General features: G+C 46.3%; 1 long non-coding RNA gene across 1 annotated transcript; it reads right to left on the bottom strand.

The window, feature by feature from the left end:
* Window positions 1-2,404: 2,404 nt before the first annotated feature.
* Window positions 2,405-7,298, bottom strand: LOC118655688. The gene is made up of 3 exons (XR_004967349.1): window positions 7,152-7,298; window positions 5,123-5,191; window positions 2,405-2,579 (listed from the first exon to the last, which is right to left on the bottom strand). It is a non-coding gene; the product is annotated as an uncharacterized LOC118655688 (long non-coding RNA).
* Window positions 7,299-8,749: the final 1,451 nt, after the last annotated feature.

Genomic DNA, 8,749 nt, shown 5'->3' with positions numbered 1-8,749 from the left:
AGGTCAGGGCACATGCCCAGTTGCAGGCTTGATCCCCAGTGTGGCGCGTGCAGGAGGCAGCCAATCAGTGATTCTCTCTCATCATTGATGTTTCTGTCCCTTCTCTTTCTTGTTCTCTGAAACCAATAAAAATATATTTGCACAAAGGCAAACCTATCAAGATGATCAAAACACTGCTCTTGGGCCTTTTCCAATATTTCTGCAGTTGTTTCAAAACTTCCAGCTGTCAAACCTACAGCACACTCCTCCCCAGCATGGGAGCCACAAGGGGCCACACATTTTAATTGCAAGGCGGAAGGGGTGGGCTGGGGAAGCAGAGGCTGGGCGTGGTGAGAATCGGTGGAATGTGGAGGAGGAAAATCTGTCTGCCATCCCAGTCACACCCCCAACCCAACAGCACAGCCCTCACACTATTCGGCGGGTCATCAATGGGGCCTTGCAGAGGTTCCGTGCAAACGCATTGCTGGATCATCGCTTTTAGAGAAAACCCCTTGGAAATGGCTGATCTCACGAAGATGCACAAAGTGGGTTCCTCCCCACTCAGGTGAGACCCTCACTAACTGATGTGGGCTCCTAAGGCTCATCTGTCACCATCACGTCCAATCAGGAAGCACAGAGGGATCCTCCAAATCGCTCAGAATGTCTTCCCCTTCCCTCACATCTGACATCTTTCCTCTCTTCTGCTCAGTAGCGGCTATAAGCCCTCAGCCTCCTCGTGCATGTGGGAGGTCAGGGTCAATGCCTGCTGTGGGCCTCCCCAAAGGCTGAGTGAGGTTGTGTGGCGTTTGTGGATGGAGTGGATCCCACGCATGCACAAGCGCATGCACACACGTGCACACACAGGCATTCTGAGTCTCCAGTGGAAAGGCCCTTAGATTTGTGGTCTTGGTGGCCTTTGCATCACTCTTACTTGCTAGGATAATATAAGGAGGTAATTAGTATGTCTTAGAAGAGCTCTATATATTAGGGCAACCTGACAATTTTAGAAAATGACAAAATGATTCCTGCCCCCAGCATAAGTTGAAGACATGATGACGCCTGGCAAGGACCTGGTGTGCTTGAGCGACTTACTATTCTGCACTATCTGACACAAGCCATCAGGCAGTGGTGTCCACACAAAATTCTTCCTACCGTCTTAATTTTGGCCACTCACCCTTCTTGATCTGTTTACTCTGCTGCGAGAATATAAAATGTTACAATACACTACAGACAAGGTTAGAAGAATATGCATTTACTGTGAAACAGAGTTACCTGCCCAAGACAAAACTATGAAGCAAAGGATTTGAAGTAGAGGCCTCCTTTCCAAATAAGGTCTATTTCTGCACTTTTGGTTGCTTTGTCTTCCCCTCAGGAACCAAAGATTCCTTGCTCTTTCCCATCCAGATAGAACTCAAATCCTGTCTAATCCTGCCCATAGTCAAAGTTCCCTTCTCTGAATTCCTATAACTCAATGGGCTCCTATTCTGCCAACTTGTCCTGCTATTTCTCATCATAGACTCATTTCCTTGCTCCCAAACTAAATTATGAATTCCTGGAGGGCATGGCACTATTTTCTATGTCCTTGCTTCTTTACCCCCATCACACAGATATTTTGCCAAAATCAAGAGACCTGATAGTGAGCTTGTGGCAGAGATACGTGGCTTTTCATCAAAATGTGCTTTCTTCCCTCAGACCCACCGGGAAGCTGCACTCCCATCCCCGCTGCAGGGAGCCAGGGCTGGGATGGACGGGCAGCTCCCAGGCTGGTTCCGTTTGACTTCTGGGGTTTCCTTCCATGCCCCTTCCTCCTTCCTCTGGTGAGAAGGGTCCTTAGCGATTGGTGAAAACCAAAATGGAAGGAGCTTAGGTCCTGACATGCTCTTGATGAGGAAGCTGCCCAGGGACCAGGAGCGTCACTTGGAGCAGCCGCGTCGCGTACTTGTGGGTCTACTTGTTACAGCAGCTAGTCCTCCATTGCCTTTGGTAACTCCAGCAGAGAGCGCTGGAGCTGGGTTTAACCAGTTAACTGCCACAATATTTTGAATTTAACTTAAAAAGGCCCTCCACTTGCGTCTATAGATGCATATGGCGTGCAAATGGTTAGTACTTCGCTCTGCACAATGACTACGCTATGTGATTTCAGGCCAGTTACTTAACTTCTGAGCCTCAACTTTCTCATCTGTAAAATGTAGGTGGTTACAGCAACTACCTTAGTCAGTGTGTTGTGAGAACTAAGTGATTCAAGCATCATTAACACAGCGCCTGGCATCTGCCAGCACTCAGTGAGCATCAGCTCAGAACTGCTTGGGTGGGTGCTTAGGATTTGTTCTTGACGAGCAAAAGCTGTATTCCAACAAAGTCCAGAAAAACGGCGTTGAGATCATTTATTTTTATGTCTAACTACAACAATTGTAGCAGAAACCCCTTGAAGATGAGAAATATGCGTGTGGGTGGGTAGCGGTCAGCAGGAGATGGAGAGGGGGAGACAGGCTGCAGGGCACTGAAGAATGGCATTTGACAGAGTCCCTTGAACTCTTAGCACTTTGCCCCTGGCAGGATCTCGGATCTGGTTGGAGCAGCAGGACTCCCACTGGGTCAGGCTGTATGTAAACAGATGATTAAGGACAGGCAATTAGGCTGCTATTTAGGTCAAAGGTCCTCTCCTTCCCAGGCGGGGCTGGTCAGGCTGAGGAGTTAGTCTGACCTCCCCTTGGGCACCCATGACTGAAGGACAAATTGGTCACTAATCACTGGCTGCAAACAGAGTGGGACTGGGTAAAGCTGACATCTGCTTGGTTTGGTAAAGTCAGATTTAGGTGAAGGAATAAAACAGTCATTTACGCTACTGCGGGCCCGTGCCCTCCTCAGAGTTCTCCACACACAGCCAGTTCTCACGCAGCTACAATAAGCAAGACTAATACAGCAAAACTGATCAGGCATACATTTTGCCATCTCCTTTCGGGCAATTTTAGGTTTCTTGCGTTAATATATTTATTCTTATTTAGATACCATTCTGTCTTTATGTTCAAAGTTTGAACTTATAAGTTATTATCATCTCCTTAATCTATTCACTTTCAGAAGATTTATCATTTTTTTAAGATGGGGGTTGAGGGAATGGAAATCTGCAGTAATTTTACCTAAGATGAAGGTTATGTATCTAAATAAAATTTAAACTAATTGAAAGTCATGATATCCTCTGCTACAGTTTTCTGTCAAGAAGCTCACAGAGATTTGGCATTGTGGGGTTTGTTTTTTATGTGAGAAAAAAAAAAACATCGATTTTTTTTAAAGGTCAACCTTTTAAGTTTATCACCCAAATCTGGAAGCCAGGCAGGAGTAGATATTTAAAGCTGACCAAATAAATTTGGGTGTTTATAGCAGCATTGCTTGTACTTACAAAAGCAAATAAAACCAAAACATATAAACAACAAAATGCAAACAAAAATCCACACCTAAAGTCCATGAATATGAAAATGGTTGGATAAGTGACACATACACAAATAGTATAATTCTATATTTGTGAAAAAAATAGAGCCAAGTGTGGAGAAAGAAACACAGACCCTCACGCTGACTGCCCTGGGCATGGGTCACTGGGGCTGTGAGTGCAGTGGGACAGCTTTTCTGTGGGTCCCTGGATTGTTTGACAGGAATAATAGGAAGGTATTACTGTTGCAATTTTAAATAATTTATAAGTTTTAGTAAATCTTTAAATAAATATGGAAGGCATTCTTGAGATATGGGAGGATAGGAGTATCCACAAAAGCAGGTAATTGCACACTTCCAGGATTTTACAAAGCTTTTGTACTATAACTTGTGTCTTACATCTCTGAATCTACAAATAAACCCTGTGTAACTGACATCCTATCAGATATATGCAACACTATAGTGTCACGAAAGCAATACAGACGTTCATTTGAAAAGAAATGTGAAACAGTAAGTTTGAAAATAAAGAAAGAAGGAAAGAAAGGAAAAGAGAAAGGAAGAAAGAGAGGAAGGCAAAGGCAAGGTGGAAGGGAGGGAGGGAAAGACGGATGTGATGGAGGAGGATACTAGTAGCTTGACTGCCATTTTCCCTGCTGGGACCTTCCCACATCAGGGTCCAAAGTAGAGGAGAAGTGGGTGAGGTGGTGCCCATTTCCCAGCATCCACAGAGGCAGAGTGTGGAGGAGGGTGATGATGGGAGAGGAAATGGAGGATGGAACTAGAATGGCCTTGGCCCTGCACTTGGGCTGTTCCTTCTTCCACCTCCATCAGACGTGGCCACACCATCAGCTACATGGAAAGGTCCACCAGGGCCCAGGCGCCCCCTGAGCTTGTGCAGTGACTACAGATGTCTCACTGATGACAATCCTCATTGCTCCAAATTATGAGCAACAAGCAATTGGAACTGGGCACTGAAACCCGATTCCCGCCCACCCTGCAGTGAGAGGCAGCTTCCAGGGACCAAGGATGGCGAGGGATGGCGAGGACCGGAGGGAGCACGCAGGGAGCACGAGAGGAGGGAGGCCGGCCTGCTCTTCCACACGGTCTGAGATGCAGACAAGAACAGAAAGTATGAGTGGTTTAAATTGGGGGCTGGTCTTCAGGAAGCCAGGCACTTCAGAAAGAAAACGACATGGCTAAAGTCAGAGAGTACAAGTTCACTCCTGGACTTCAGGTTGTCTGAGGGGGAAGCGCATCTTAAGAGCAGTCCAGGGGGACACAGGACGGGAGAATGCGGGTGAACTTCCACCTCAGCAGAGGAGAGGTGCTGTGTGAGCTGAGGACAGGAGGGCTTTCAGAACCGGCTGGCAAGAGACCATGCCCCATGGACTTTTAGATTTCCTCTCCAAATCCTATGTATTTGTCTGGGGCCAAATCCAACCTTTTGTTTTCAACAATGCTCTATTCTAACATGCTTCTGAGGAGCACCCTGCCTCCTGGCTGGCCCTGAAACCTCACAGGAATGATTCCAAACGCCTTCCCAGAGCCACAGAGCCAGGACCTGGCCCATCAATATTCTGGCTTCTCTGACTACAAGCATCCGGCCAGCCTGCAGCGATGACCAGCTCCTCCTCCAGGCTCTCCACAGTGACGCCCTCGAGGGCGAGGGAAGGAGGCGCCATCTTGACTCCCGAATCACAACCCGGTGCCTATCTCTCACCTGTCCTGCAGGTTTGCATCTGGATGGGTCATTCTTACAGATGATAAAATACCCAGTGAAGACGGGGACCTAATAAAACATGATGATATCAAAATATGACCATTTTTCCTGTGGAAACTAAGATTCTATATCTAAATTCTAATGGATTGGAGAATAAACGTTCATCCGAGAGGTGACTCTGAAGCAGGAGAAAGTGTAGGCAAATAGGAAACGGAGATGCAAAACCAAAATGAATAGGTGTGACGCTCAGTCACTTGTTATAAGTCAGGGATGGGGAACCTTTTTTCTGCCAAGGGCCATTTGGATATTTATAACATCATTGCAGGCCATACAAAATTATCAATTTAAAAATTAGCCTGCTATAGTTGGTCAAACATTTAATCAACTCACCCCTAATGCCTTGGCAGGGCCAGACCAAATGGTTTTGCAGGCATTATATGGCCCAGGGTAGAACATTCCCCACCCCTGCTATAAGTACATCCTCCACTTTACCCTTCTTCCACCATGTCCCACCTAAAGTTCTTATTAATTTTTCTTAATATCAAAAAGCTATTTTTAATTAATGTCCTTAATTTTACCAAGCAGGAAGGCAAAGAAATTTAAAGAACTGCTTTAAATTAAATTACTTTAAATAAAAACATAAAATACATGAATATGAAAATATTTTTAAAATATTTAACAATGTGTAAAACACAGATTATAAATAGTTTTAGCACAATTAGAAGAACTCTGAGAATTCGCTTACTTTTTCTGCAAATGCAGGTGACCTGTCTAACGTCTCTTAGTCAGTGGAGTAGATATGAAGAAAAGCCTAACCTCCAAATTTTCAAATTAATATTTCTTCTACTTTGGTGTGTGGTCTTTGGGGAAGTTCTTAAACCTTTTCCTGTCTCAGTTTCCTCAAGTGAGCATCATGATGAAATCTAACTCATAGGCTCATTGTGAAAATGAAGTAAATTAATATATTCAAAGTACACAAAAAAACACCTGGTATGTGGTAAGCACCCTGTACTAGTAACCATCAGCTATTATTATTTACTACCTTGCCTTTCAATTAATATACAGAGTAGAACAGCTTAAGTTAATATTTTGAGTATTTAGCTACTGGAAATATAGTGTAAGGAAGCAGTAAATCTTGGATAGGAATCAGAATGGTTTTCTTGTTTCCTTTCTTTCCTGCTCCCAAAAGTTATTTTGCAGACTACTTCTGTCTTCAAGCCCACATGACTTCTTAGATAATCAAAGTTGTTGTTGGTAATGAAGTAAACAAAGACACACGGGAGAGGGACTTGCTTTCTGTCTCCGTCCCCAATTAGGCCCTGAGCCCAGTCCTGCCGGTCCTGCCATGTTGACGGTCACAGCACACTAATCAGGAAGAGACTGGGTAGCACATTTAACTGGGAAAATACATGCCCATCACTCCTGTGTCTCTTCCGATTTCTGCCCACCAGCCCGCCCACCAGAACTAACTGCTCCTGAGCAACCGTCCCTGTCGCTTGCTGGAACTGCATTTGTCGCTAGTTCCATGCAGCTTGTGCCCTGTTCTCCCTACGCTGGGGGCAACCTGGAAAGCAGGTCTGTCTCACACTCCTGCTTCCAGAAGCCAGACCACCTCACAGTGACGGGTGCACACTCAGTGTCTACTGAACCGAACTCACAGAACTCACCCAGAACTAAAGGAAAACACAGCTTCTTTTAGAGATACTATTATTTATGGAGCCTGCACCATGGACTCGGAACGAACATGTAAAATGCTGTCATGATCGTCATTTTGTAGGTGAGAAACACTGAGGCTCAGAGAGGTTCCACTGTCCGGGGCAGAAACCAATTCTCTCTGGTGCTGCTCCTTGGTGAGAACTGAACATTCCTTATTCTTATTACTAATCCCCTCTAATCCCTCCTGAAACCGGTTCAGATTTCAGGAAGGCATCCTCGGAGGACCTGATGTGACCCTAGTGTCTCCCGTGAACACTGACATCCAGATGCCAGGTGCCGCCCCCTGGACCGTGGTGAGACCCGACCCACGCACCTTGGCGAGCTCTCATGCACAGACCCTGGGACAGGTCTGGCTTGTTGCTGCTGCTGCCTGCTCCTCCGTGGGCTCGGAAATGCTGTGCAGGCTGTCACAACACGGCCGTCCGGTAGAACCTGTCTACATGTTCTCATGGGACTGGCCTCCAACTCCTTCCCTCCACTGCCAATGAGCCAACTCCACTGGCCTTTGTGAGTTTCAGGCACCACATCTGAGACAAGCCTGTTAAATTCCACTGTGACCTTTCAAAGGCTGAAACTTGAAGTGTACTGAGTCCTTTAAATATATTGCTTCCACCGGATTTTTCAATCATACCATTTTTTAGTAATTATTCTTTTCCAATTTCTTAGACATCTTATAACCTTTTGCTTGAATATCCTTTGCAAACTCTCTGCAGTACCTGGCTTATGCAGTTTTCTGACACTCAGAAGAATGGTGCCCACTGGAGTTACACGTGAGCCAGCAAAGCCAAAGAACTCACAGCATATTAATAAACCACCAAGGAGAGAGCATAGTCATGGACTGAATGTTCTAAAAACAACTTAGTCCCCTAATCTGATGCTACTAATCAGGACATCCAACAGCAACTTTATTCTTTCTCTCAGTGCTATGGTTACCCATGCAAAACAAATGAATGTTGAGGAATGCTGAAGTTAAAAAGAGCCTTTTTAACAAGCAAAGCCTAAAGCACTTTCTATTTTCAGTTCAGTCCATGTGAAATTAAGACCATCATGCCAAGAGAGCCATAGAAGCTCTGCGGGGACATGGAAGGTGACAGCCTTTACACCTGGCCGAGGACCCAGTCCAGCATCCCCAAACCAGAGGCAGGCCCTGAGCCAAGTGCCTCAGCACCCAGACACCCTACTCAAGAGCCCGTCCGAGGTGCCAGGAATCCCACTCACAGCGAGCAGCCCCCATTCCCACTCCCGTTCTCAGGGGGCTTGCTCAGCTCCCTTTCCGGGAGAGTACGTCCTCACGGCAATGAAGCCGTGTTCTGTGACTGAGCCAAACCCATCTGGTGTTGGTCATTGCTCATCTAACATAACTCTCTAAAGATAAACCAGGAAGCTCTTTCTTCCCCAGGTTCCTACAGACTTAAACATCACGGTTCACTAAGTCCTGGAAATGTGAGAATGGGGCTGCACGGCCAAACAGCTCAGGACAAGGAAGGCAAGTCAGGCCTTTGGTTCTAGTCACCCTCCTTCCCCCGTTTCTCAGTGAGATCGCTCCAGGGATAACTGTCTTCGTCAGTAAAGATGGAAGGTGTGTGCGGACATGCAGTTGGTTGTAGCACAAACAAGATGGTGCCAAGAAAGCATCCACCAGGCCCGTCGCCCATCCACAGACAGGAGGCCCAGCCTGCGGGGTCGTGCAGACACGGCGCAGCTGCTATGGCTCGGTAAGGACTTTCAGTGCCTAAGATTTCAAAGGACCATCCACGGGACTGCCTGGAGCTGGGCCACGTGTGTGTGCGCATGTTTGTGTGACTCCATGTAATTCCGAGAGCTACACAAGCTTTTGCTGAGAGAGTTTAAATTGTACCATCACGCGCATGTGGTCCTAGCCCTCCCCCAGCCTCATGGGGCTGCTCTCGG

This window comes from Myotis myotis, unplaced genomic scaffold (assembly GCF_014108235.1).
Source record: "Myotis myotis isolate mMyoMyo1 unplaced genomic scaffold, mMyoMyo1.p scaffold_m19_p_5, whole genome shotgun sequence".
Taxonomy (NCBI): domain Eukaryota; kingdom Metazoa; phylum Chordata; class Mammalia; order Chiroptera; family Vespertilionidae; genus Myotis; species Myotis myotis.
Note: the sequence above shows the minus strand (reverse complement) of the source record. Positions and strands in the feature narration are given on the sequence as shown.